At 38.4% G+C, this 26,031-nt stretch overlaps 1 pseudogene; it reads left to right on the top strand.

The window, feature by feature from the left end:
* Positions 1-1,109: 1,109 nt before the first annotated feature.
* Positions 1,110-18,878, top strand: LOC148364770 (immunoglobulin-like and fibronectin type III domain-containing protein 1; annotated as a pseudogene).
* Positions 18,879-26,031: the final 7,153 nt, after the last annotated feature.

The following is a 26,031-nucleotide window of genomic DNA, read 5'->3' on the forward strand; positions in this document are numbered from 1 at the left end:
TTTCAAACAAAGCTAATTGTCCATTCACTCAGTCCCAATCATTACATTTTTGAGTTTCATGTAAATAAAACGTTATGAAAAAGGGGATATTTGTATTTGTTTTGTTTCTTTCTTTCTTTCTTTCATGAAGTGAACAGTCTGCAACTTCTATTCATTTTTGAACAACTGAAAAGCATTTTATGTCAGGAACCAGGACAGAATCTCGGACCTAATTGCATTCGTTTTAAAGGAATCTTTATTGGAATGAGTTGTCAGAGCTTGCTTTGGACACCGGTGTTTGTCGGTAATCAGCAGCATCGGACAAAATGGCAGGTAGGCAGAATCGATACAGCTTAGCGGGCAGGTCAGTGGCCAGGGCAGGAGAGTAGATCGTAAACGTGGGACAGAAACAGGTCGAAACAGGAGGCAGGCAGGAATCAAGCAGGAGAAGTCTTTGGTACTGGTAATCTGGCGAAACACACAGAGACACAAGTACGGTCTGACACTCCCCTCTGGGTGCTCACACCTTAAGAGGGGAGTGCCAGCCAATCAGAGAGCGCGCTCCTGCGTGCCAAACGATTGCCCCAGGTGTCTTCATTTTGGCAATCATGACATTTTATTGATTTGCCTATCATTCTTTCCCTACTGTGATTCCTTTTTTAAATAAACCAGTGACATCACAGGGTTGTTGCCAAATTATAATTAAGAGCAATTTCCACTAATAGTAATTGCCCCCTAACTCTTTAGACAACATGTCCCCAATTAGTAACCAACACAGACATCAAAGATAAAGCAGCTGAACCTAGTCCAACTCTAGCAGATTCACAATCTATGATTGGCTAGGGGGCGGTACCACAAGGAAAAGGTGAAGAAAAATACAGTATCCCCGTATGAACTGCTTCCGTCAAATGGACATTTTCAACTTAAATTGAATAAAAACATATGCCAGAAATAAGACAGGACCTTCAGCATATGCTTTTCCATAGATGGCGCTAGAAAATAACTTTTTTATGGAACTGAAACACAGGGAGAAACTGCACGACAGTATTTAAAATGTTCTTGAAGAAAGAAAGGTGAATGGATTTTGTGCAGGGATAAATATAATTTATGGCAAGTAAAATGGGGCTGCCATGGATGAAGCCATTGTAAGGAGAAACACTAAAATCTCAGCTAAAACAGCCTGAAGCAAAGCCACAATATAGAACCAAACCACAGATGACAGTAAAGTTGGAGACTAAGGACAAAGATGCCTCCAAACCAACAGACATCAAGGAACCTATAGGAAGTGAAGGAAAATGAGCGACAAAATTTCAGATTTCAGATTTTCAGATTTCAGATTTACTTTATCGTCATTCGTATACACGTGTATACAGAACGAAATGTCGATACATCTGACCCGCACAGTTACTTTGAACGTCAGCCGGGATAGATAAGATTAACCATGTCTTCGTCAGAATTTTAGCGCAGCAGTTCGTCATCTCGCGGTTCGATGCCACTTCCAGTTGTTAAATGGTCCAGTTTATTGTCCAGAGAGCGAACGTTGGAGAATGGATGGGAGAGGCGTTTAGCCTTTAGCCTAGCTGTTAGCACGGCCCGACAACCTCGCTTCCTCGTCCGGCGGTCACGCCCTGTCTTGCCACTCTGCTTCGCTGCTTTGTAGGCCGCTGGGTCTTGTTGACATAGCAGTCCGTGGCTAATAAACACTCCCGAGTGGTCGTAGCACCGAGCGCTTGATGTCTGGATGATCGCACATCCAGCAAAAAAAAAACTGCGATCGTATCTTAATCTGCAGTTCGAGCCGACTTTGTGCGCCGTCAAAACTGAGTCGAAGACTGGGTCTTATGGCCGACGTGTAAAAAACTGTTGCGAGCCGATGCAGCCGCAGCCGAACAGGGGCGCCGCCATGATGTGATGTCAAAAAAATGTCAAAAAAGTAAAAGAAAAAGACCAAGATGGGGAAAGAGATGACGTTGATGAGTATGAAGAGAATGCTGAAACAAAAGACGAAGAGGCAGGGGATGTGCAAACAAGAAAGAAAATACCTAAACCTAAGAAGATCATACAAAAAAAAAAAACTGACGGAGAAGTTGATGTCAAAGATTTCAATGACACAGAAGAATGGCCAGTTCAGGATAAAAAGGAAAGAGCAAAAAAAGTCCAACTTGTTTTCTGATACTGTGGTAAGATGACTAACATACATGTTGCTTTTTACCGCTAGCCCAAAACAATATTGTAAATGTTCCCCTTCAGATACAGGTGTTTTCTTCACCAGTGGTTTGACTGACACAAACACCGTTCTTGATACAGAAGCTGGGTTGGTCTGCAGACTGAGCAGTGATGAATGCAAAGGGGTCTGGTACAAAGATGGAAAAATGGAGAGGCATTAAACATTTTTGGGATAGGAGTGGTTCTTCAGAATTTTTTTTTTTTCTTGCATTGTTTTAGATAACAGCCACTGATGATGTTCGGATTGTTGAAGAAGGACGTTTCCGCAAGCAGGTGTTACAAAACTGCAAAGAAAAACATTCCGGAAAGTATTGTTATGAAGCCGATGGCCATAAAACAGAAGCTGTTTTAATCATTGAAGGTAGGGACAGGTATCAGAAAACAATTAGTTTGGCCTAACTCAAATAATGTGTTTGCTGCTGACAGATCCCCCAAGAATGAACAAAAATGACCTTACAACGTTCTCAAAACCGATCACAGTGATCTCTGGCAAAGACGCAGCCTTCGAGATGTCCTTTGTTGGGAGCCAATCGAAATCCAATGGTACAATGAAGGCGAAGAGCTGCAGGAGGACACCCGCATACAAATTGACAAGTCGTCCACCCACTCTCGTCTTCTACTGCTCAAGTGCAACCGCAAAACTGCAGGGGAAATAAAGATAAGGATTGAAAATGAATTTGGTACAACAAAGGCTGCCACCCAACTCATTGTCCTGGGTATGTACTATGCAGGGAAAACATAGTAATTAATTCTGATGTACATTTTTTTTCATTTCGGACAAGTTTCTCTTTATCAAACCCATTCTTATAAGCCACACTGACAACCATAGTGTTTCGAAATGTTCATCTAAATGAAATCATAGACGTTTAGAACCCGCCAAGCGTAGCAAAAAAAAACAAAAAACAATAATTGTGCCCCTTTGTTCAATAATTAATCATGTTTTCCAGTGTTGTCCTTTGTCGTTATTGTTGAGTTGCAAAAGTTGCTACACTATTTAACATAGGTTGTCATCAAAGTTGTGAGGATTTGTCTTCTTCTAACAGACGAATCCTGTTCAATGAAGAACTTTATGGTTATTAGGGTGGAAACTCCAAAATGCTCAACTATAACTTCCAGGTTTAGAATGCATGAAAAGGAATAAGCGCATCGTAATTTCAATCATGACCAATTTCTTAAACACCGTCAGTAGGCTTCTCCACTACCTACAATCACGTAGTTTAAAGATGGTCTGCCTCTTCCCAAGCATGTTAGAGTGAGCAATTTTGACACGTCATCGCAGTTATTCATTGCAACCTCCGAGCGTGAAGACACCGGGATCTACAGCCTGATCTTGAAGAACATCTAAGGACAAGAATCATGCCCCATTGAAATAAGAGTCACAGGTTGAATCAATTGAATCATTTGGTTGATAGGTCATCTTCCATGAAAGGATTTTTGTTGTATTTTAATGTTGTAGCTCTTATCCATAGATGACCCAAAGCCTCCAGGTCCGGTGGAGTTAGAAGAGAATGTGTCTGGATCAGTCACGATTTCTTGGACCGCCTCTCTAGATGAGAAAAACTACGACAGGCTGCACCACATCATCACCAAGCGTGATTCTGTCAACCGCTCTTGGCAAATCGTGGCGGACCATCTTTTCAACAACAAGTTCACTGCCATCAATGTTTTGCCAGGAAGGCAGTACAAGTTCTGGGTCTATGCCAAGAATGACATGGGCACGTCTAAACCCTCCGAGTCGCCAAGTTGGGAAGTGAAGCGAACAAAAGGTAGGAACATAGGACAGCTGATAGCAGCCGCAGATGTTTTGAGACTGCATCATTTGCCAGCCAATTCATTAATATGGTGGAACTAAGTATACCTGTATTTCCTCCCAAGTTTTTCATATACATAAATCCCCAAAACAAGCAAAAGATACAAACAATCAGGGTTGGGTAGGGTTACTTTAACTGGATTACTTTCAATTACTTTTGGATTACTCCAATACTAAATATGCTAATAAAAGACAAAAGAAACTAAACATGAATAAAATTATGACTCACAACACGTGGTAAGCTTTCTCCTGGCTTTGATCTCTTTGATCTCCGGCAAATCTAACATAAAATGCGACAGAAACAAAATGAAAATAAATCCAAACAGCTTGCCAACATCATTTTTGCCGTTCCATGTATTCCGTTACTCCCCAAGCCTGCAAAAAATTGTCATTTTGTTCATATTTAGTTTCTTTTGTCTTTTATTAGCATATTTGGTATTGGGGTAATCCAAAAGTAATTGAAAGTAATCCAGTTAAAGTAACCCTACCCAACCCTGCAAACAATGTGTTTTAAATGTGATCATATTCACTTCAAAACAATGCAACCACTTAAAATCTGTGTTAATAGGATTTAAGGATAATAATAAAAGATGCACCGGAATTGATAATATGGGATCCAAACTCAAAACAGAAAATGTGGAATGCTTGGCTAAAATCTGAAATGGAAACATAGTGAAGCACTAAAAAAAGCACACATTTTCATTATATGTTAAACCTCATGCAGTGTTCTCGTTTGCCCGCGTCCCTGTGTCTTAGACGCATGATTTTTGCTGAGGACGCATAGTGTCAAATCAACGTGCGTCCCCGGTACGCAACGTTTTTGACACCAAATTGTCATTATTACCTGATTACATTTTTTTCTTTTTTTAACAAAGATTTACCGCACTCCGAACTTTTCGTCAGGCAGATCCGCCATCCGCCAATGTTGTTTTGGTCTCGCGACGATCTCGGCAAACGAGATCTCGTTGCTTCGAGATGACGTCATTGTTGTGGCGGTTGTCGAGTGGAAGTGAAGTATGCCTCCGAAAAAACAGTTGGTACTAGGTGCAAATTAACAAAAAATTGGTAATTTCTTCAGTGTCGGTAATAAGTCGAAACATAACACAGAAAGTGGCAACAACGGCAATAATTCCGGCACGAAAAACCGGCGGAGAAATATTTCAGAAAACCGCGAAAGCAAGGAAAACACGTGTTTTGAAGCGAACGATTCGACGAAAGAAAATAAACAAAAAATACTGGCAAGAAAATGACTTGGACAAATGGACAAAATTATATTCCTGGTTACGCTATGAGGATGATGATAATGGATTGGACCTTGAAAAGGCATTACAAATATGGCGGGACATCAAACCACGATGAATATATGAACTGAAAAATTTGAAGTGATAACTGCTTTGTATTACCAATAAACTGTGATGATTAAAACTGAATGAATATATAGATTCATATTACATATTTGTCGCCGATTTACAATTTCAACCGCGATAACACTAAATTTTGGGAAACCATAGATCTCTGTTGGGACCCACAGATTTTTGAGCATGCGATTCCATGGGACCCATCACTTTTCAGAGGTAAAATGAACACTGCTCATGTCAAGAAAAAGGCTAAAATATTGGAAAACACTAATTGCACTTAGTTTGTCAACACAATCGCTAATTAGCAAATAATACATTTGTGTGATAGTGGCCTTAGTGTTTTCAGATTTCTTATGCCACAGTGGCCTTAGTAAAATCTGATTTGTAAGATTACTGGATTTCAAAATTATATTGTATGCTTTAATGGTCTTACAGTAGCCTACATCAGTAAGGCAATAAACACATTATAGATATGTAAGTACCGGTAGTCTAGGCCAACATCACATGCCTACAATTAAATGATGGAATTTAGAATATCAATGATTCCAATATCAAAAGGTTAATACAAATATACAAGCTCGGTGGCCTTGGGGGTATGGCGCCCGCCCCGAGACTGGGAGGTTGTGGTTCAAGCCTCGGCCGAGTCATACCTAAGACTTAAACATTGGTACCCGTTGCCTCCCTGCTTGGCGTTCAGCATGAGGGGTTGGAATTGGGGGGTTTGGTCACCTAATGACTCCTAACACCTCAGTTGGGTTGAGCGAGGGGGCTGGGAATCCCCTCCTCTGAATCAATCTCCCAAAAAGAGTCAGAAATGACTCTAGCCACCTCCCACTAGGGGGATATGGCTGTGGTATATATATATTACAAATATGAATAACTGAGGCAGTCTTCCAACTTCCCTTGCATAAAATAAAATAATTGTAAAAAAAAAAAAATTGTTGTACCATTTTTGCATGAGGTTAAAAAAAACCCCGCAGAAGAATGTTTTTTTTCCCTTGCTTTGAATTTGATAAGCATCTTGACAGATGAAATAAATACATGAGAAAGAAATTGAAGAGATGGACAGCCTGACAACAGTAGATGAGGAACGGGCACTGGAAAAGCTACGGTCAATCATGGACAATTCATCACATCCACTACTCAGCATTATCTCCAGACAGAAGAGTAGCTTCAGCGACAGACTGCTGTCTTGTACCACGGACAGACTGAAGAGATCTTTTCTTCCTCATGCTATGGGGCTCTTTAACTCCACCCGGCGGAGTAAAGGCCCACATTGAACCACACCCCTTACATTGCATATTACCGTATTTTATTGCAATGTGTATTCTGTGTAGCACTATCTAGATACTCTATATAACACGCTACTGTGGGTATTAGCACGTCACAATGGGTATTTGTATATTGTATTCTTTTTGCTTTATCATTGTATTTTTCTCAGCGCAGGGATGCTGCTGGAAATGTGAATTTCCCTACGGGGATGAATAAAGTATCTATCTATCTATCTATCTATCTATCTATCTATCTATCTATCTATCTGTCTGTCTGTCTGTCTGTCTGTCTGTCTGTCTGTCTGTCTGTCTGTCTGTCTGTCTGTCTGTCTGTCTGTCTGTCTGTCTGTCTGTCTGTCTGTCTGTCTGTCTGTCTGTCTATCTATCTATCTATCTATCTATCTATCTATCTATCTATCTATCTATCTATCTATCTATCTATCTATCTATCTATCTATCTATCTATCTATCTATCTATCTATCTATCTATCTATCTATCTATCCATCTATCTATCTATCTATCTATCTATCTATCTATCTATCTAGACATCCATCCATTTGAAAGTTGTCCTGGAGTGCAATACACATTTGTGCTTCATGAAGCACACAACTTTGATGGGTGGGTTGAAATACAAAGGAACACTGGGGACAAGATTAGCGCGAAAACAACAATATTTATTTGTAGTACTTTATTTAACTTTATAGTACTTTATAATAAATATGTTTAGTTTTGTGGGCCAAATTTAAAAAGCCTATCTGCTGTAGTTTGCCCACCCCTGTCTTAGAGTGTAAATTGTACTGCTTTTATGTATTCCTAAAACATGTCTGTCATCATACAAAAATAATAATAATTTGTAATCTTCAGCACCATCAACTAATCATGCCTTTGGTGTCTGGCGGAAGTAATTGCTGGGAAAAAGGGTCCAACTAAAAATGGTCCTCAATATTCTAAGGAGCAAAATTATGGTAATAGTCTTTATTTTCTCGTCTTCCTTTGTTCTTCCATCCAGGAACATTTTGTTTAAACTTCCCAGCATCAAAGGAAAGCAGCTTTGAGGCTGCTCCCGCTTTTACAGTCCCGCTAAAAATGTGTCACGCACGATGGCTACGGGTGCTGTATTAGCTCCTCCGTGACTGGAAATCCCAAACCTTACGTTACCTGGTACCGGAATAACATCAGCATCAATGCAAACAGCAACTACTACATCACCAACGCAGGCGGGTTCTGCTCAATGGCCATACTCAAAGTGGGACCAAAGGACAGCAGGGAGTACATGGCAGTGTTCTCCTTTGCCCGTGTCCCTGCGTCCCAGACGCATCATTTTTGCTGGGGACGCATAGTGTCAAGTCAACGTGTGTCCCTGGGAATTACCACACTCCAAACTTTTCGTCAGGCAGATCCGCCATTGGCGTTTTGGTCTCACGGTTCAAGTTTTCGTCTGCACGCCCATCTCGGCAAACGAGATCTCGTTGTTTCGAGATTACATCATTGTTGTGGTGCTTGTCGTCGAGGGAAGGTGAAGGCTAAGTATGCCTCCGAAAAAAGTTAGTATTAGGTGAAAATCAACACAAAATTGGTAATTTCTTCAGTGTCAGTAATAAATCGAAACTTAATGCAGAAAGTTATAACAACGGCATTAATTCCGGCACGAAAAAACGGCAGAGAAATTCCTCGGAAGATCGCAAAGGCAAGGAAAACACGTGTGTTGAAGCCAACGATTCGACAAAAGAAAACAAACAAAAGAATACTCCTAGCAAGGACTTTTCTGTCAAAATGGACTCAATTATTTTCTGGTTACGCTATGAGGAGGAGGATGATAATGGATTGGACCTTGAGAAGGCATTACAACAGTGGCGGGACAACAAACCACAAACAGGGTTGGTTAGGGTTACTTTAACTTGATGACTTTCAATTACTTTTGGATTACTCCAATACCAAATATGCTAATAAAAGACAAAATAATCTAAATATGAATAAAATTACTAAATTTTGTCCAGGCTTGGGGAGTAACGGAATACATGGAACGGCAAAAATGATGTTGGCAAGCTGTTTGGATTTATTTTCATTTTGTTTCTGTCGCATTTTATGTTAGTTTTGGCAGAGATCAAAGAGATCAAAGCCAGGAGAGAAAGCTTACCACGTGTTGTGACTCATAATTGTATTCATATTTAGTTTCTTTTGTCTTTTAAACAAAAGCGGCCATACTCAAAGTGGGACCAAAGGACAGCAGGGAGTACATGGCAGTGTTCTCGTTTTCCCGCGTCCCTGCGTCCCAGACGCATTATTTTTGCTGGGGACGCATAATGTCAAATCAATGTGTTCCACGAAAACAGTTTAGTTTATTCTATACAGGCACGCATGCCGCTTTAAACCAGGTGCTGAAGTTTGGAATTACCGGTCTATGAATGAAATGAAATGATCTGCATTTATATAGCGCTTTTCAAGTCATTGAAGACTTCCCAAAGCGCTTAAAAAAATAGAAAAGTTGAGGGTGTGGGGCCTTCCCATCATGACTCTTCAGTGTCTGCTAAAACCACAAATGGCAAATAGAAACCCCGAAATCTCGTTCCTGCCCCATTTCCTGCTGCTTCTCCTAAGGAATCTTTGATCTTATCCCGCTGAAGTTATCTTAATAGAAGATGCTTCTCTTCGTCATTAGGTTGCACCAGAGAGCGAGAGTCACCCAAAAAAAAGTGAAAACACAACAACGCCACTTTTTTTTTGTAGTCTTAGGACAAAAAAGTCCGATCACATCACGCAGATTTTGGCTAACCTGCATTGGCTCCCTGTTAGCCTAAGATGTGATTTCAAGGTTCTCTTAGTATTATACAAAATCATACATGGACTTGCTCCCTCATATCTTTCAAATCTGATTCCCCCTATGTTCCAGTCCGAAGCCTTCGTTCTGAGAGCGCCGGTCTTCTGGTGATCCCAAGAGCCAAGAAGTGTTCTGCTGGTTCGAGAGCGTTCTCCATCCGGGCACCGGTGCTGTGAAATGCTCTTCCCCCTGAGATCTGTTCTGCAACCTCAGTGGAAATGTTTAAATCTAAGCTACTCTATAGCATATGAATAACCTATACTTTTCTTGGACAATATCTCTGTATTATTTGTGATTACAACATCCTTTGCTCTCTGGTCATCCATGTGCGGTCCCTTCTCAAGGTTTCTTCATTTTCCTCATGTTGAGGTTTTTGAGTTTTTCCTTGCCCTCATGTTGGTTCCACATTAGGGGATGATGTAATAATAGTCTGAAAAAATAGTCTGTGTAATAACCTGTGAAGCCCGTTGAGACTCTTTGTGATTAAGGGCTATACAAATAAAAATGACTTGACTTGACTTCAGTAAAATCACATATAAAACTGGTGTGATTCAGTAGTTCCACCATTGTTAGGAAACCACTGCCCTAATCATACAATGTGTTTGTAGAACATACTGTTGCGAACTGTGCGTAGTTATCCAGTGTGGTCACAGTGGTGCCTGCTACAATCTGACTTTGACAAATGCACGCACTGCCGCCCTTTCTCATATGGGCTGGTCACGCATGACAAAAGCCTCAGCTCCTCCTGTCATTTTCAGCGCAGCCAGTTGATGGCAACTGGAACCAAATGACCCAAATGAATGCATGGGATGACCTAGATGAATGATCATATCTGCATGTATTCGTGTCATGCGTTGGGTTCAGCACAACGGCTTGAAATACACAATGATGCTCACGAGGGGCATAGCTGTGCTATTACCAAGACCTTAATAACCGGGTTGTGGCTGCGTGCCAGCAGTCACAGGCTCCATGAGTAACATGAATGACTTGGAACATGTGAGGAAATATTCACAGGGGGTATGACAGATGCAAAGCACATTTATCATTGCCCAGCCCATTTTCTGCCACTATTCGCAAAATGCTTTGGGGAGGCAAGATTATTGTAAAACAGAAAACCCTCAAATATTTTTCAACCAATCACAGAATGAATCATCAAGCTAAAAAAAACAACCAGCCTTAACAAATATTTATAAAAATACTATAACTGATTTGTTTTTGAAACTATATATCAGTTGTTTTTTTTTGCAAGGACTGTCACCTAGGGCACGGTTGCCATGGCGTCCAGTCGGTCCCAGCCGGGTGGCGCTGGATTCTGGCGCGGTTGCCGCGGCGCCCAATTGGCCCCGCCCATGGACACCGGTTGAGGCGTATTGACTGATTGCTGTTTGGAGTACTTAAACGCGTTCCTTCTAACTGTGCTTTGCCTGAGCGTTTGTTAAACTTTGTTAAACCTGTGAGATTTTTGTGAACCTTCTGTGAGATTTCTGCAAGTTCTGTTTGGCTCTGAGAAATGCCTAGTCTGTAGATTTGCCAGCGTTTGATACTGGTTTGTTTTGGACAACTTTTATTTTGTTTGGATTTCTAATCCATTCCTGCGACCATCGATCCCCGGATCGAGTGTGCGAACCCTCCTCATTCTCCCCCAATAAATTGTGAGTATGTCTACGCGAATGGGCCCTTTTTTCCTGTTTCCCGCTTCGCTACGTGACAAGGACGCGACCTGTATCCGGTCTATTAAAGTGTGTCTGCCAGCTTTTTCCACACCAGACACGGGTCACTTTCATTTCTTGTTCTGATCTTCTGGAATGCAACTTCTGTTTGAATGGAAGTCACAAATTGCTTGATACGCTAGGCCGTTAGTATCCATGAGTACTTCCGCGAACATTGAGCACATTGCGTGCGACGTCACGTGTCCTCTTCTGTCCTCGTGGTGTTCACAGAGGAGATGCTTGGAAGGCACAGGAAATTGCAGACAAGTTGCATTTAGTTGGAAATGTGAACAATCTCTTATCCAAAGTCCAGTGTTCTCATTTGCCCGTGTCCCTGCGTCCTAAACGCATCCTTTTTGCTGGGGACGCATTGGGTCAAATCAACGTGCGTCCCCGGGATGCAACGTTTTTGACACCAAATTGTCATTATTACCCGATTGCTTTTTAAAAAAAAATTAACAAAGATTTACCGCACTCCAAACTTCGTCAGGCAGATCCGCCATCCGCCATTGTTGTTTTGGTCCCACACCGATCTCGGCAAACGAGATCTCGTTGCTTCGAGATGATGTCATTGTTGTGGCGGTTGTCGAGTGAAAGAGAAGTATGCCTCCGGAAAAACAGTTGGTACTAGGTGCAAATCAACAAAAAATTGGTAATTTCTTCAGTGTCAATAATAAGTCGAAACATAATGTAGAAACTGATAAAAACGGCAATAATTCCGGCACGAAAAAACGGCGGAGAGATTCTTCAGAAGACCGCGAAGGCAAGGAAAACACGTGTTTTGAAGTGAACGATTCGACGAAAGATAAACAAAAGAATACTCCTAGCAAGAAAAGGATTCTTCTGCCAAAATGGACTCAATTATATTCCTGGTTACGCTATGAGGAGGATTATAATGGATTGGACCTTGAGAAGGCATTTGAACTGTGGCGGGACAGCAAACCACGAAGAATATATCAACTGAAAAGTGATAACTACTTTGTATTACCAATTAACCGATGATTAAAACTGCATGACTACATGGATTAATATTTCAGCAATATTATTTTGTATAATATACAATATTGTGAACTGAAAAATCTGAAGTGATTACTGCTTTGTATTACCAATTAACTATGATGATTAAAACTGAATGAAAATATGGATTAATATAACTATATCAGCAATAATATTTTGTATAATCTACAATATTTTTGTGAACTGAAAAATGTTGAAGTGATAACTGATTTGTATTACCAATAAACTGTGATTATCAAAACCGAACGAATATATAGATTTATATTATATATTTGTCGCCGATTTACAATTTTCAACCCCGATAACACTCAATTTTGGGGACCCATAGATCTCTGTTGGGACCCATAGATTTTTGAGCATGCGAGTTCCTGGAACCCATCACTTTTCAGAGGTAAAATGAACACTGAAATCCCCGAACTGATTTTGACCATCAGTAACAGTAACGGCGTTGTAACAGCCTAAAAAAATAATTTGATTACCCCATTACTAAAAAATAACACTGTTACGTTACGACATTATTGATAACGTGGTTATTCCTGACACTGATGATGTCTTTGCGTTGAGGGAAGGAAGAGGGGTTCTAACGCCTGGAGGTCACCAATGGTTGACGGAACTAGCCAGTAGATAAACCGAGCGAGCTAAGTTCGGCAGCGTAAGGACAAAAACAGTCATAATCGAGACCATTTTATATCACTTTATTTCAGCCAGTAACCAAGTTTCGTTTCAGTAACCGGAGAGAAACTGGAGTCACGCTGGCCCGACAGTTTAGTTTGTTTACTTTGAATTGGTGGCGCCACGCGAGTGCTAAACACCTGTTACGTGATCGGCTATGTTTGTGTCATTCGCTACACATTCCGTTGTCGAAGGATATTTCGGAAGCAATGAGGGGCGACATGCCGGCCGGTCACACGGTCACCAACATAGCTGTCATGTGCTCTTGCAACAGTCTAGTATTCATTTACTATTCAATTACTGTGCTGTTGCTGTGGACATAATATTCATCTGACAATTTATGGTTTGCATTATGTGGAAGCAGAATAGTTGATAATGGCAAAGTTATTGGTAAAGTTTGCACACTAAGTGATGTTCCTTTTCAATACAGTGGGACCTCGCAACTTCGCGCTGACAGATTCAGAGCTTCGCGGGCCTAAATAATAATAATAATAAAATATATATATATATATATATATTTTTTTATTTATTTATTTATTTTTTTTAAGCATTTTGGAAGGGGCGTCGCTACTTCGAGGTTCCATGTTTGCGGGTTCAGAGCTTCGCAGGTCTAAAAAAATCATAATAATAGAATAAAATAATTTAAAAAAATGTATATATATTTTTTTTTTCTAAGCATTTTTGAAGGGGCGTCGCTACTTCGTGGTTCCACATTTGCGGGTTCAGAGCTTCGCAGGTCTAAAAAATAACAATAATAGAATAAAATAATTAAAAAAAAATAAATAAATAAATAAATATATATATATATATATATATATATATATTATTTTTTTAAGCATTTTTGAAGGGGCGTCGCTAGTTTGCAGATTTTCACTTTTCGCGGGTGGTTTTGGTCCCCATTAACTGGGTCTAAAAATAATAATAATTAAAAAAAAACAAAAAAAAACATTATTATTATATACATTTTTTAAAGGTGCGCCGCTTCTTCGCGGATTTTCACTTATCGCGGGTGGTTTTGGTCCCCATTGACCGCGATAACCGAGGTCCCACTGTATTTGCACTGAAATACAAATTTACCTTTTTCAAAATTTTGTTTTTTCAAAACCACAATTTATTTATGAAAGAATGAAAAATACTCCCATTCCACTTTCCGACATTTAATTAGTGTAAAACCCAAAATTGTACTTTCCATATTTGTCTGTTCTTTTTTATGTTGCCTTTTTTACCACAAATACCGGAAAAACAAATTACCTGCTCAAAAAACTACAAAAGCAAAATCGAAGTCAAACTTACTTTTTTTTGTATCTCCTTTAGCATATAGGATAGAATAGAATAGAATAGAATAGAATAGAATAGAACATACCTTTATTGTCATTGTTACAAAATGGGTTAAAATATTGTGACAACGAAATTGGGCATGACACTCCAGGTTCACACATTCACAGTGAGGTAAAAAAAACAAGAAGATAAAGGAACAGAGAAGATAAGGTTATAAAACAAGGAGGATAAGGTTATAGTTATAATTTACACAAAATTTACTCAAGAAATGTCAGCATGTAGGATGTTACATACAGTTTGGTATCGTAAGGGTTTGTGCAATATGCATTTGGTGCAAAAATGGTCATCATAGTGCAAAAAATAGTCAACATATGCTAGCAACCCTGCTAAAAATAAACACAACAATGCGGTTGTGCAACTTAATCATCTGTTTGAACAGAAAATGCTATTTTATTCAAAATAAAACAGTAAAAATCTTACTAAATTTTGGAGGAAAGTATGCCACCTAAAAACTTGCTACTTAATTTGAACAAGCCTCCATGTGTTCATAATCCCTCAACGAGAGGTGAATACTCTTTTGAAAAACGTTGACAATATATTTTTCCACATAATATTTTTAACATTCTTCGGTGTTTGATATGTTTAAAATTTAGTAGACACTCAAACTAAGGAGAGAAGACATCAATGGAGATTGAAGTTGAATAAAGAACCTGAGCCTATTATTTTTACCAAAGCTCTTGGGTTACTGAAGCAGACCTGACCTAATAGGCATGTATATCAAAAAAACAAAAACGTGATTGACCGAAAGTCACAAGTATGTAATCAGGGCATAATAGTAAAAGTAATAAACTGGCGATTGTTTTAGCAGATGTCCAATATTAAAAACAAAACCAACTTGTCAGTGTTTCACAGTGAGATATTCTTAAAATAGTTGCCCAAAATATCCGCCCATCCATCCATTATCTGCACCGCTTATCCTCAGTAGGGTCACGGGGGAGCCAGAGCCCATCCCAGCTATCTTCGGGCAGTGGGCAGGGGACACCCTGAACTGGTTGCCAGCCAGTCGCAGGGCACACATAGACAGACAACTCACTCGCTCATTCATACCCAGAGACAATTTGGACCGGCCATCCATTCATCCATTATCTGCACCGCTTATTCTCAGTAGGGTCGCCGGGGTGCTGGAGCCCATCCCAGCTATCTTCAGGCAGTGGACAGGGGACACACTGAACTGGTTGCCAGCCAATCGCAGGCCACACAGGGACAGACAATTTGCTCGCTCATTCACACCTAGGGACAACTTGGACAGGCCAATTAACCTAACATGCATGTTTTTGGAATATGGGAGGAAACCCGGAGTGTCCGGAGGAAACCCACATAAGCATGGGGAGAACATGCAAACTCCACACAGGAAGGTTTGATCTCATGACCTCAGAACTGTGCCACGGACGCGCTGACCACTCAGCCGCCGTGCTGCCCTGCCAAAAATATATTTACCTTAATTAATCATAACGTCCATTGAATTAAATTAAATCGTCTTTAAAAAGTATATGTCAATTAAATATACTGAAATAATAAATATGCCATTACAATTACTGCATTTACATATTCAATTAATAGTACCTCAAACTTCAAATAAAAATTGAAAAAAAAGTCCAATTCATCAGTTGATCTGTCATGTCACTCTATTATCAGTTTAGTCCACAGGTGTCAAACAGGCGGCCCGGGGGCCAGATCAGGCCCGCTAAGGGATTGAATCCGGCCCGCGAGACAACACTCAGAGAAGCGCAAGAGAAAAACAAGCTGCAGGTTGAAATATGTCAACTTGATGTTGCCAAAGCCAGGTGCCTCTCACAAAGACACTGTACTTGTATTTAATTCTCTCTCTCTCTCTCTCTCTCTCTCCCTCTTTTCCACCCCTTTACTCCCTCTCTGTCTTTGTCTCTTTCACTCTCTGTGTCTCTCTTTTTCTCTTCCTTTGTTGCTATTTGTCTCTTTCTCTCTCTGTGTCTTTTAAACTCTTTTGCTCTAACTTCTTTTTTTCCTTTTCTCTCTTTTCTCTTTCTCTCTTCATGCCTTTCGTGCTTTCTTTTCTCTTTTCTCTCCTTCTGTCTTTCTATTTCTCTTTGGATTTCTTTCTTCCTCTCCCTTTCTTTTCCCCCTCTCTCATGACTTTTTATTATTTTGTTTCTCACGCTCTATCCCTCTCTCTATTCTTTCTTTGTCCCGCCCTCTCTCCTTTTCCCTCCCTCTTTCTCTTAGTTATTTATCTCTCTTTTTCTTTCTCTTTAATCTACTAGTCCGGCCCCCGACATAATGTTTGTTCTATCGTGTGGCCCCCGAGATAAAATGAGTTTGACACCCCTGGTTTGGTATATTAAAGCGTCTGTAAAAATAAAATTTGTCGCTATGTGGTTTGTAAAGAAATCTCTCAATAAAAATTAGGTTCATAGCTAAACTAAAATGTATGGGCTGAACATCATCTATAACTGCAATGTTTAATCAGTTTGCTGTGATACCTTGGCTAGTTTGCTGAAGGAAATTGCCCAATTTTATTTTTCCAATAATTTTTCAGTATGTTTTATATCAGTGATCAGCCGAGTAACGGAAACATTCATCTATGTCAGTGGGTGGCAGCAGATTCCTACTTTTTCTTCCAGATAGATAGTTAGATAGTTAGATAGTTAGATAGTTAGATAGTTAGATAGTTAGATAGACAGACAGACAGATAGATAGATAGATAGATAGATAGATAGATAGATAGATAGATAGATAGATAGATAGATACTTTATTCATCCCGTAGGGAAATCCACATAATTCTATATTCAGATCATGAGGTAGTACAGGAAAATGTGTTTAAGTTACTTTGTTTGATGAATAATTTAAATGAAGTAAAGCTATTGGACTTGATTTAAATGGTGTTCGTATTTTTACAAAAATAAAAAGAGGGAAAAGTAAAAAAATCTACTTGAATTTTTTTCTAATTTTAAACACTATTTTTAGTTGTTTTTTTTTTTTTAAATAGTATAACTTGAAAAACAGTCTACAAATATAGTAAAATCCAAAATTGGAGAATAATTACTAACCAAAATTAATATCATGTATGAGCTCCTAAACCACAGTGACTACAACTAATGAAAAAAAAAAATAGGGTACATGATGATTTAAGCTTTAAAATAATTTTAAAAATGTATACGAATTGCTGGGAAATATTTCTGTTTCACGAGATTTTTCTAAATGAAAATAAAAACGTGCTTTTGGTCAAAACATTTTTGACAACACTGGTTTTTAGTCTTTAATACTTAGGAGATCAAAAGAGGCTGGACAATCAATCAATTAGATAATATAATAATACAGTGGAACATGGGTTCTCGACCATGATCCGTTCCAGAACCCTGTTCGAAAACCGATTTGTTCGATCACCGAAATCATTTTTACCATTAAAGGAATGTAAATCGTTTTAATCTGTTCCAACACCCTGAATGTTTACCTTGAATGTTTAACGTAAACATAAAGCCAACCCAGGCTAATCGTACGGTCGCGTTATCGTAATCTTCCGTACGAATGATTAGGCTAACATGAACGTGTAAAAATAAACAAATCAGGTCGTTTACAAGTCATATAGCACCCGGGTCTCCACAACAAGTGGTGAGCGGTTCATTGGAAAGGGGGCTCCGTTCCAACACCCTCATTGTTGGGCTCTGTTCCAACACCCTGAATGTTTAACGTAAACTTAAAGCTAACCCAGGCTAATCGTACGTTCGCGTTATCGCAATCTTATGAATAGGATTTCTTACCTTTGTGGTGGTCAGCAGAAGGCGCTCGCACACCTACTTCATATTTGGCTATTATTTCTTTCTTAAATGCAATAGTTGTACGCACTACTTTTCTTTTTTCACCTGTAGCAACTTTGCCGCTTGCACTGACTTTCTTCGGAGGCATAATAAGGGGCTAAAACACCGTACGCCGCTCAGCATCGCACCCTAGCGTACGCACTCACACATTACCAGCGTTCGAACTCCGATTTTTTGACCGAACAGCGAAGCAAGAATTTCTAAAAATTTTTGGTCGGACTCTGATTTGTTCAAACTGAGAGGCGTTTGAAAACCGAGGTTCCACTGTATAATACAGTTGCTCTCAGAGAAAAACATAACCAGGGTTGGGTAGGGTTACTTTAACTGGATTACTTTCAATTACTTTTGGATTACTCCAATACCAAATATGCTAATAAAAGACAAAAGAAACTAAATGTGAATAATACATTTTGTGCAGGCTTGGGGAGTAACGGAAAACGTGGAACGGCAAAAATGATGGTGGCAAGCTGTTTGGATTTATTTTCATTTTGTTTCTGTCGCATTTTATGTTAGTTTTGCCGGAGATCAGAGATCAAAGCCAGGAGGGAAAGCTTACCACGTGTTGTGAGTCATAATTGTATTCATATTTAGTTTCATTTGTCTTTTATTAGCAAATTTGGTATTGGAGTAATCCAAAAGTAATTTAAAGTAATCCAGTTAAAGTAACCCTACCCAACCCTGAACATAACGAAGTGCAACCACATTGACACTGGTTCCAAATGGAGAGTGTGCTCATTGTCACCAACCTTTTGCCAGAGGTGGCCATTTACTTCCAAAATAAAAAAACGTCATCGCCTTTCTTGGCAGCGAGGACGTTCGACAAGGTGGGCCCTCGGCTGCCAAGTCACTTGGTGGACATTCCTCAGCAAGACTTAATAGCTTGAGGAGGTGAGAGGCAAGACTGAGACCAGGAAACACTCAAGTGGAGCGCAGAAGCTTTAAGGTAAGTTCAGCATCACTCAATGGCAGATTTTCTGTTATATGATTTCCAAACAACTAAATCTATGATTAGTCGAACTCTCTCATTTACAGTATTTTAGATATGCCAAACAAGACCTATTGTAGATCTTGAAATCAATTGACCCAAGTATGGTACAACTGGTTCGGTTTTTAGAAGCACATTGTGTATTATTTGGCCATTAGATATCACTGTATTGTGTTGTGCAGGGATTGGGATCCTATGGCTCACGAGCAATGTTCCCTCTAATTTTGCACGGGTCCGAGCGTTCACACAAAGTCGGTGAGCAACGCTTGAAACAACAGTGAGCAACAGCAATCCCAAGTGTGGCAACTAAGTCATTATCAAACATGTCCAAAACTTGACATCAACTTACATTTTGCGGAGTTTCCGGCAATGCAAAAGTATTTTTCAGTTTTGAATGAATTGACTAATGTATTATTGCAAAGGTTGTGCAGTCTACAACGTCATTTGTTTTTACAACAATTCTTTCAAGATTTCCATTTATTTTTTTTCCTGGTATCTTTTGTCGCATAATTCTAACATTTTTGGGGGCCTATTTAGTCGGTTGCACGATACTCAACTGTATTCAATCACATTTTTTGTTGGCAACAAGATTGACTTGGTATAATTGGAAATTATTTGAATGCAACACAAACTTTTTCTTCTTTTTCCCTGTTTTTTCTATTTTTTTATGTCCTTTATTCCTTTCCTTTATTTTTTCTTAGCTGTTACTTTTTTCTTTTTGTTCTCTATTTACTTTTTTTCCTTTTTTTCTTTACTTTCTTTTTTTCTTGCTTTTTTCTGAATTGTTCCTTCTTTTTTTTCCTCCTTTTGTTTCTTTTTTTCTCAGCTTTTCACTACTTTTTTATTTTGGTATTTTTGTTCTCTTTTGTTCTATCCCCCCTTCCTTTAAGTCATTTTGTGCGTAATCTTACATAATATTTGGTCATATAGGGATGAAAGAAGCAAAAACAACCTGAAGAGCCGTTTAGGACCCGAAAGAGCCGGTTTCTTTTAGTGAGCCGAGCCGAAGAAGCCGGTTCTCGAAAAACTCTTCTGACTTTACTCAACTTTGTTCTACTTTGACCTTGACTTCAAAATACCGCATTTAGCACACAGCGTCAGGGGAACCCATGTGTTTTTACCTTCATGCACTGTAACTTTGACTTAATTCGCTTCATAATTAGCAATTTTAAGGTTTTGTGAGCTGGCTAGATTTTCTTGTGCGCAGAAAAGCTCTGGGTTTTGCGCAATTGCGCACACACACAGCTTAGAGGGAACATTGCTCACGAGTACATATGGCTTGAAAATAAGATGGGCCTTGCGTAACTTTTATTATATTGCCCATGTTGAGCAGATAGTCAGACATGCATAACTGAGACAAAAATGCCTATCATAGAATTTTGGTCCTGTTTATTGGCCGGTCCAAATTGTCCCTAGGTGTGAATGAGCGAGTGAGTTGTCTGTCCCTTTGTGCCCTGCGATTGGCTGGCAACCAGTTCAGGGTGTCCCCTGCCCACTGCCTGATGATTGCTAGGATGGGCTCCAGCACCCCAGCGACCCTACTGAGGATAAGCGGTGTAGCTAATGAGATGAGATGAAATATATAAGACACCATTTTAACTACAGGCAGTGTCACACCAGCAGACCCTGTTTTGGCTGTAAAGAATCCTTATATGGAAACTCATTGAACAATTTAGTTTCATAGTTGACTTTATGATCAAACTCACAGAAAAAAAACAGTTTTACCCAGAAGCTCTAGCAGAGCACCTAGAACAATTTGATTGGGTGAGTGATAGGAATGGGCTGAGCTATACACAGAACAGGACACACACTCTCTCCTTTGCCCAGTGCCGTCTGCACTAAAAGTAAATACGTTAGTATGCTTGTTTGCAATATTTTGTGACAGTTTTACAAAAAAACTTTGCTTCAATCTTGGTTTGAAACCATTATTTAGGACAAAAATGACAGACAAAATGAGCCTTAACACTCTTGATTAATGCAGAAGGGAGTCAAATTTTAAGTGGTATATTTCTATTGATATGGTATTATTTCATAGATTTTAAGGAACCATCAAACATCTCACAGTGAAATGAAATGTGCTGGAGAGCTGGTTTGGAGGTTTTTCTGAATTTTGTCTTTAATATATGTTATCGAATATCAAATTAGAAAGAACATACGTTTTGCTTTGATGGCTCTTAGGGTCAAAAAGGACCCCTGGTATAGTAGTGCCACATAAAAATAACTGCTCCAAAGCACAAGGAAGAATACAAACTATTAGGGGACTCAAAGTAACCAGACAACACCATTTTTCGTCTTTCACAGGTTTTTTTTTTTGTTTTTTTGAGGGTGCAGCAAAATGGCGGACAGTAAATTCAGCTCCCTCTAAGTGATCTCATATTATGTTGAATAATGACATATTTTTTAACGATTATAGCTTTTGAAAACAGCTAACATTAAAATAGAATCAAATTCCAAAGGCATTTGTAAACAACCACAGACAGTATAGCAATATTTGCAATGAATTACTATGAAACAAATATCATAAAAATTAAGCCTGAATAGAAACGTTTTGACTTACCACAAAAGAAAAAATATAAAACATCACAAACTAAGTTAAGGAAAAATATGAAATCATAATTTTCAAAACGAACAAAAATGTTTGCCAAGGGACCATATATCTATCTCATTAGTCAAATAAAAGAAATAACCAAATGTCTTAGTACATTTTCATTTTTCCTGATGGGAGAAAATATATTCATTTATTTTAACATTAAATGCAAAATTTTATTTAGAGACACTAGTATTTCAAATTTTAAGAATGTCCTGCCATGAACCATACCATCCCTTTTTGCTGATCCCTCCTTGTTTCTCATTATTAATAAGTGAAACATTCCTTAAATAAAATAAATACTTCTTGAAAGGAACACAATTATTTGTCAATGTCTTTTTAGAAAGTCCTTTTTTTTTTGTTCTGCTTTATTTTGTGAAAATCCCATATGTCATCCAAATTATTTTGGGCAACGCTTCACTCAAAAAAAAAATCAACATTAAAAAAGTAGCTTTAAAAATACAATTGTGGGCATTTTTTTTGCCAATTTCCAATATTGTTTTTCCATTTGTTTTTTTTGCATACATTTTCCTAATCTAATTTATTTTTCTCTCAATCCTTGCAGCCCCATACTGATAATTTTGGGGTATATCCCAAAATGCATTTTTAATAAAATACCCTACTTGGAAAGAATACAAACATATCAGAAAAAAGTAGCAAAATAAAATAATAAAAAGTTCTTAAATGAATGAAACAAGCAAGGACTTGGCTAGCTGGTATTTTCTGTTTATGTTTTCATAACAGATCCATCCAAAATGCATACAGTAGAGTCATTTTCCTCATGTTGAGGTTTTTGAGTTTTTCCTTGCCCTCATGTTGGTTCCAGATCAGGGGATGATGTAATAATAGTCTGGAAAAATAGTCTGTGTAATAACCTGTGCAGCCCTTTGAGACTCTTTGTGATTATGGGCTATACAAATAAAAATGACTTGACTTAGAGTACACCATATTTAGTCCACTGTCTAAAAATAGACCACAGGGCATGAAATGGCACAATATCATTGCTGTAATAAAACGAAATTACCGAAACGGCGCCTACCAGTTGTTGCACAGGGCCTCCTTACATAGCGACGTGTGTTTGAAACTTGACCTTTAGAGAAGTCTTCCTTTTAGCCACTTTTATGATGCTCTCTGGGAATCTTGCTTGGCTGGCGTTTACAGCAGCATGACGACTAGGCCACATAAAAGCACGAAGGAACTTGCTTTTGTGATGTGTCAAGAAAAAGTTAGCGATGCTCTTGGCTCCAAAAAGTGAAGCTCTAGGTATCAAGCTTGTTGAAGTAGCGAAAAAACTTTTACCGTATTTTCCGCACTATAAGGCGCACCTAAAAGCCTTTATTTTTTTCAAAAGCTGACCATGCGCCTTATAATACAGTGCGCCTTATATATGGCTCAATATTAAGTCGCAAAGTCTTGCGACTAAGGCAAGCAGCCGCCGACTCGATTTTCCCTCGAAGGCGAAGTAGTCCGCGCTGTATGCTGGGATTTATATATCGGTGTTTCATTTCCTAACCAATGTGTCAATCATCATTTGAATCAGTCACTATTATCTAAAGTTATTCGGAGGTAAAAGGGGCGGTTCCTTTTTATCATTTATAGGCCCGCATAGGCTAAAGGGGCGAAACAAAGCCTGCAATTGGCCGAAAAAGATGAATGTGAATCACACGTTGGGTTGCACTACGGCATAGAGAAAACATTTTTTACTATTCTGTATTTGTAAATATTTTACTCTCCTGGATTTACTACACTCACGGTTGTAATAATACCATGGTTACGTATCATTATTGAACGTGATGGCTGCAAGAGAACTTAGGTGAGCTATGCGGCTTTATATTTTCTCGGCATCTTGATTTAGAACGATTTTGATGAAATATCTCATTCACAAAGTATTGATTGTTTGATTGAAAAGTCAAACTCTAGTCTTTCCAACATTACTTTGCGGGTTGATGTTGACCTAAACTGCAACGTAATTGTAAGTAAAAATGAAGAAACACACACAAAAATAATCATATTTTATGACAGCCATTTTTCTATCACGTACATATAGCAATTTGGTTGTGTCCAGAAATGTGCAACATTCATTATGTGCTTGTTTTTCCCCCAACAATAATGTTGAAATCACCTCTTTAGCAAATTGTAGTTATAAGGATTACTTGCAGAAACAGTAGGCCTATTTTTTCTCCGAAGTGACTAAACATGCCAAATTGGAGCTATATTATGAGCGTCAGCTTAAGTCGACTGTTATTTACAAGCCCATTAAGATTTGACTGCATTGAAATGCTCCCCCTTTTATTGGGCATGCGACCTATCATGTGACAAGGGCTTTTCTCATCTCAGGGCATATGTCAAGTGATCACACCCAGAATCGTCTCGTGGGCCGTGTGCAGTGTTGGGTAGGGTTACTTTAACTTGATTACGTTCAATTACTTTTGGATTACTCCAATACCAAATATGCTAATAAAAGACAAAAGAAACTAAATATGAATAAAATGACTAAATTGTGTGCAGGCTTGGGGAGTAACGGAATACATGGAACGGCAAAAATTATGTTGGCAAGCTGTTTGGATTTATTTTCATTTTGTTTCTGTCGCATTTTATGTTAGTTTTGCCGGAGATTAAAGTGATCAAAGCCAGGAGAAAGCTTACCACGTGTTGTGAGTCATCATTTTATTCATATTTAGTTTCGTTTGTCTTTTATTGGCATATTTGGTATTGGAGTAATCCAAAAGTAATTGAAAGTAATCAAGTTAAAGTAACCCTACCCAACCCTGGCCGTGTGATAAGTCAACAGGACGCTTATAGTATCATAGTTATGAGAAACAATTACATCAACAACCGGATAATCTTGACATTATCTAACTAACCAAACCAGGAAATAGTGCCAGAATCATAATTTAAAAATAATGCAACAGAAAATGGGTTGGGTAGGGTTACTTTAACTGGATTACTTTTGGATTACTCCAATACCAAATATGCTAATAAAGGACAAAAGAAACTAAATATGAATACAAATACTAAATTTTGTGCAGGCTTGGGGAGTAACGGAATACATGGAACGGCAAAAATGATGTTAGCAAGCTGTTTGGATTTATTTTAATTTTCTTTCTGACACATTTTATGTTCGTTTTGCCGGAGATCAAAGAGATCAAAGCCAGGAGAAAAAGCTTACCACGTGTTGTGAGTCATAATTGTATTCATATCTAGTTTCTTTTGTCTTTTATTAGCATATTTGGTATTGGAGTAATCCAAAAGTAATTGAAAGTAATCAAGTTAAAGTAACCCTACCCAACCCTGCAAATGACATTAGGCTAAAATTAGCAGTCCAAATGGTGCTAATGTTAGGTTTAAAGATAGTAGGTCGTTGTGCCTAGTCACCTTCAACTTCAGATTGCGAGTACGCATCATGTGGCAAAATGCGTGTGATGCAAATTTTTTCTCCCCCTGGTCTACTTTCTAGTGTTAAGTTTAGCTACTCAGATATACGGTGATCCTATTTTTTATTGCAGGGGTTACAATCAAGTAGTTTATTATGTACTTAAACCAATGAATAAACCATTTTTACAACTAATAAAAGTACTGTTGATAAGTTCACGGTGTTCATTTTACCTGTGAAAAGTGATGGGTCCCGGGGACTCGCATGCTCAAAAATCTATGGGTCCAAACAGAGATCTATGGGTCCCCAAAATGTAGTGTTATCGGGGTTGAAAATTTAAATCGGCGACAAATATATAATATAAATCTATATATTCATTCAGTTTTAATCATCACAGTTTATTGGTAATACAAATCACTTATCACTTCAATATTTTTCAGTTCACAACAATATTGTACATTATACAAAATAATTTTGCTGAAATAATTATATTAATCTATATTTTCATTCAGTTTTAATCATCATCTCGTTTCATACAATGTTTCACAACGTTGATAGACGATAAAAAATATTTCAAATTCTAAAATGGGTAAAAAAAAATAATAAATAAAATAAAAATACAACAACAAAATAAACACTTAACATCACACCCCCAAAACAATTAATTAGATGAACAGGAATAGTAAAAATAGTAAAAAATAAAGTAAAAGGAAAAAAGTTATGATTTTCTATATTGAAAGATTGTTTTTGCTTATATTACTTTAATTATTTTTTCTTGTTTTTTATGCATTAATACTTTTAGGTACACGCTGTAAGAAGTCAAGTTCATCTAGAAAATGGAGAAAAACATGACTTGGAAGACAAGTTTTCTTATCCAATGTTATTTTCTAGACACTTTCTTTAAAATGACAATATGGCCCGAGTTGGGTAGGGTTACTTTAACAGGATTACTTTCAATTACTTTTGGATTACTCCAATACCAAATATGCTAATAAAAGACAAAATAAACTAAATATGAATAAAATGACTACATTTTGTGCAGGCTTGGGGAGTAACGGAATACATGGAACGGCAAAATTGATGTTGGCAAGC

The sequence above is a fragment of the Urocampus carinirostris genome, chromosome 6 (assembly GCF_059441175.1).
Source record: "Urocampus carinirostris isolate Australia breed hairy pipefish chromosome 6, RoL_Ucar_1.0, whole genome shotgun sequence".
Classification (NCBI taxonomy): Eukaryota; Metazoa; Chordata; class Actinopteri; order Syngnathiformes; family Syngnathidae; genus Urocampus; species Urocampus carinirostris.